The sequence below is a fragment of the Seriola lalandi genome, unplaced genomic scaffold, assembly GCF_002814215.2.
Source record: "Seriola lalandi dorsalis isolate HSWRI2012SDOR001 ecotype SW California unplaced genomic scaffold, Sedor1 jcf7180002054588, whole genome shotgun sequence".
Taxonomy (NCBI): Eukaryota; Metazoa; Chordata; class Actinopteri; order Carangiformes; family Carangidae; genus Seriola; species Seriola lalandi.
Window position 1 is genome coordinate 1,229,254 of NW_019525141.1, and position 5,105 is coordinate 1,234,358.

General features: G+C 38.9%; 1 long non-coding RNA gene across 1 annotated transcript; it reads right to left on the minus strand.

The window, feature by feature from the left end:
• Positions 1-2,186: 2,186 nt before the first annotated feature.
• LOC147818398 (uncharacterized) lies at positions 2,187-3,150 on the minus strand. The gene is made up of 3 exons (XR_015437998.1): positions 3,104-3,150; positions 2,410-2,479; positions 2,187-2,314 (listed from the first exon to the last, which is right to left on the minus strand). It is a non-coding gene; the product is annotated as an uncharacterized LOC147818398 (long non-coding RNA).
• Between the last annotated feature and the right edge of the window lie 1,955 nt (positions 3,151-5,105).

The following is a 5,105-nucleotide window of genomic DNA, read 5'->3' on the forward strand; positions in this document are numbered from 1 at the left end:
CGTAAGTAAATGTAATTTAATTGATTTTGTTTTGCTTTGTCATAATAGATTGAATAAATCCTAATTAATTATCCTTTGTAAATGCAGATTTGAACATTTGTAATTCAGAGACAACTGGGCAAACTCCATCTGTTAGTGAAGATCATGTGATGTGATTGAAAGGCCCTGAACAACAACTGAATGTACCTGGATAAATGCAACTGTTGTTTAACAGGTCAAAAATGAACCTTGAAAAATAAAAATATGTAACTTTGATTATAATGTTTTATTATATTATTTATTCTATCATATTATAATTGTCTATATGTATATGACTTTCCATTATTTTATATTTTATTATACAGTAACACATTTATGGTTTTCTTCCACCAAAACTCTGTTTTGGATATTTTAGTGGATTTTATTAATAGTATATGCATTTCATATGAATTTCCCGTATAGCGGATAAATAAAGTATATGTAGAAACTGTAGGCTAAATCAAGGCACAGAATATTTCAGGCTCATATGGGAGCCCACTTTGCATGAACACCACAAGCAGGAGACACAGGTAAGTTTATAATAAATATTTTATTTTGCAAAATATATTTTATTTTTTTATTTTTGCAAAAGAACAAACATAAGCACAGAAACCAAAAATATGGCCACTTCAGTTAATTTTTCAATATGCTAAATTGAAGGAAAAGGGAAAAATAATACTCAGTCCAGGCGTTGGAAATCAGTTCCTTTTACCACATACAATCAAGTCCATCTTTTTACCACACACTGTCACATGTGTCTTGTCCTACCACAATGTGGAACTGAGGTTCATTTTTATTATCCAGGGTAGCTCACCATCAAAGGTGTGTGATGATGATTCCTGCCATCAAGATTCAGATCACTGATTCTATAAAAAAAAAATCTGACCTATAAAAAGGCAACAACAAAAGTTAGAGTTTCTAGTTTCTTATCTAAGGGTGTTGTATGACATGTTATGAGTTTCAACATGTAACCAGGGGCATTTCTAGACCCCCTGGGGGCCCTAGGCAAGAAGGACCATGGGGCCCCCCAGAATCATGATGAATGAAGTCCAGGACTACGGATCAGTAAAGAAATCTTTTATTAAACAATTAACATATAAAATAAATAATAAATAACATAACTATCTGAATGCAAACTTTACATACAATATATAAATAACAGAAAAACAAACAACTGAAATGTGCAAAATTTTCCGAATGATTAAAAACGCAACCAAGCAAAAAAAACAAACAAGGAATTGAAGTGGAAAGGACGAACTTAAATTTTGCTGTGACACCTTGGTCGTATATCCACAGTCCAATAGTAGTGCCTTTTTTTCTTAAAACTGCTGCTTGCGGGCCTTGGCTTCTGCAAATGCAGCCACTATGTCTTATATGTCTAAGGACCTCCGAACATCTCTTTCTGTTGAAATGAGTGCCAGTCCTGTGAGCCTCTCCTGGCACATGGTTGACCTTAAATAGGTTTTGATCAACTTCAAAGCAGAAAAGCTCCTCTCACCAGAGGCAACAGAGACAGGAAGAGCCAAGAGGAGACGCAATGCAATGCTTAGATTACTGTACAGATCCAGCCCCCTACTAGCAACTAGCCAGTGACAAACGGGCCGCACCAATCAGGCCAGAGAGGGTGGAGCCTGGCAGACAGGAAAATTAAACACAACAAAAATGGCCAGAGTGGCGGCCGTAACAGATGCGTAGGACCACGCAGGCTGGAATGACGACCCAGATTCTGTGACCAGAACCAGCTCACAAAGCTCCTATAGGCGAGATACCTGTACTGACTAAAACAACTGGACAGGACATTTAGTCTAGCAAACATATATCTATGTTGTGTCACAATTTTTTTATATGGATCCAGTGAATCCTACAGCTATTTCATTACCACTGATTATAAGTCCCTCATTTGATGTAAATAAATGCTTGATCGTTACTAAAGAAATGACTCCTCTGAATTCATATATTATATGCACACTATCTGCTGATAGAAGAACTTTACAAATCAAAGAGCAGCTAAACTAATTTATTTGAGGGTGTGTTACTCCATTTGTGGTGTGTTATTACCATTGTAAAATTATGTGCACTGAAGTAAAACAATACTGCCTAACATCTTTTATTTAGATTGAAACTATGTTTTTACAAAGAAGCAAAAACGTACTGGTGTATTCCTCTCAACCCTAAAGTACCGCAGTCAGCGCTGTACATGTTGCAGGCAGAACACATTGAGGCAGAGCGGCTCCAACCCAGGACGGTCTACTATACATGGTAAATCTTCCTCGAGCTCCCATAGCCATCTGGTAACCTACAGTGAATTGCAAATGGTAAATGCTATGGTTTATTATAAATGTAATGTAATCAAAACAAATTAGTGATTAGTTTGTCCAGTGAGAATGCTACCTGTGGTATCTCCTAGCAGCAGATGTTCTCAGCTTCTGTGGGCATGGTTGCACAGTTTCCACAGGAGCACCTATCCAAAATATAGAGGAAAAATGGTAATATTCACCAGAATATAAAGCTTATGAAATTAAAACACTGACAGACAGTGGAGCTAAGGTGGGTAAGAAGTAAGCTTGGCTACATATCAAGTGCATATAACAGAGGTAATTTATAACATGTCACTTATTGCATATAATGTGGAGCTTGACAACAGTGTAGTGTAGAAAACTGCCCAGTTTAGTCTTTGACTAAAGATTACTGTTGCTGTCAGACATGTTTATGCTGATTTACAGCTTTCATTGTAATACACAAAATAAATTTACTACATAAAGGAAGATGTCATGATGAGCATCTCTGCTCAAAACATGGAGAAAAATAATTTACTTCAGCATCTATTAAAATATCTGACTAGTACTGACATTGAACACCTGTAGCAGTCCACATACAACAAACATTTTCAGACTGTAAAAGTATATCTAAGGAGGCATCTACATTACACAATTCACAATAGTGCTTATTTACCAAAAGAGCTCCCAGTAATGATGAGACAGTAACAGTTAGCATTAGCTACCTAGCTACATGTTAGTAACTGTGTGCCAGCATACATCAACAAACTCAAAATGTAATGTCAAAATACACAACATTGGTTTCCAACCATTCAGAAACGTCCTGCTGCAGTTGTAGAGTTTGAACTTCAGCAGCCTCTCCCTCTGACATGTTTTGGGGACCTCTGTGACTTATTTAAACTTGTTGAAAAGGAGCATAATATGTCCCCTTTAACGGATTCCACTCTGCAGTTCAGTTCATACACTTCAGTTGTGACAGTTGTGAAACCTGGCTTGGTTTTCTCATGATACAGGCTTACGCAATGTGCAAATCAAAAGAAATCATCTCTATCTAAGTTATCAAATTTCACATGAGAGAGGAGAGTGATAGAGAGAAGGCCAGCACTCATAACTCATGTAATGGTTTATTTGCTGTACTGGAGGTGATGCTCAGTGAATCGGAAGCGTGGCTCAGCACCATGGAACCCAAATGATTAGCTGCTGTACTTAGCCAGACCCCAGTCCAACTAGTGTAGCTCCTACTCTCCCTCCAGTCTTTCCCAAGCAGCTGAGAAGCCAGGGTGGTTGGGCGACCTCCTGTAACAAGAGGCGTAGTCCTAATCTCACTACCTCCACCATCAACCAGTTTATGTTTCAAACAGGTTCTCCCCACTGACACACCCACTGAGAAACAAACTGTGGTCATTGGCAGGTCTAATCTGAGACACTGGCGACCATAGTCAAATGCATCCCTGGGGTCAGAGTTTATTAGAAAGCCAAAGCCTTGACAACCCAGAGCTGAGGCCAGGAGGCAGAGTCGCAGTCTTACACACTTCTCTGAGTTTCTCTTATAGTTTATTTGGTTAAAGGAGGCGACAGGAGGCGACAGCTCCACCCTCCTAAATTTATTGAATCAAAAATAAACACAAGAGGAGTTCTACATAAAAACCTAACAGAACCAATAAATATCAGATCACTCTCTTCTTAATGCCTATTGGTCAATGGTCCGATAACTGATCCTCCTCTATCTACTCTCACGCAAACCTGGCTGCAGCAGGAAGAATATGTTAGTCTGAATAAGTCAACACCCCCTACTCACACTCATTTTCACATTCCTCGAAGCACAGGCTGAGGAAGGGTCGCTGCAATATTTCAATCCAGTTTATTAATCACCCTAAACCTGAACTTAGTCACAGATTTCACACAAGATAGAAAGGAAATGGCGTTCCACTGATCTGGAACAATTTCAAAAGACTTTTAAAGATAGTGTACTAACATACAAAAAAAGCCTCCGTAAAGTTAGGACTTCCTATTATTCATGGTTAACAGAAGAAAACAAGAACAAGCCCAGGTTTGTGTTCAGCACTGTAGCCAGGCTGACGGACAGTCACAGCTTCCTTTAACCCTCAGTAGTAGTGACTGAAAATGAAATTAAAAGAATAAATTGTCACTATTAGAGAGAAGATTCACCATCTCCTCCCCACAGCTGATGTACTGTCCACTACAGTAACTTGTTATATTTCGACTGCTTCTCTCCTGTAGAAGAAGAAGACTTGAGATATTGTTTTTTTTATTGCTTTTATTCTGTAAAGCACTTTGTGTTACATTGTTCGTATGAAAAGTGCTGTATAAATAAAGTTTGGTTGATTGATTTAGAGTAGATTACAGAAACAGCTCTGGTTAAAGTCACTAATGGTCTCAGACAATGGACTCGTCTCTATACTTGTCCTACTAGATCAATCACAGGATCTTATTGCAGAGATTAGAACATGTCGTTGGCATTAAAGGACCTGTTTTCTGCTCTCTCCAATCCACGTCTCGTTTTTGAAGATGGATTCTAGCATCAGCAGGATCAATACCATTTCTGTGTTGGGCTCATGTCAGAGTAGAACTGTCTGAGCAAACACTGTTCCATGTCGTGAGCACACAGATGTGCACGCAGTCTTTGCCACTGCTGTTGTCATGTTGTGCACTCAAACGTGAACCAAGCAACCCACTTCGACACAGTAGACACATTAAAGCAACAATGTAACTCGTCACATACAATAGATAGAGCCATACCATGTGAGTTCAGTCCTGACTGCAGCGGAGGATCCACCTGCCCCCCACCCC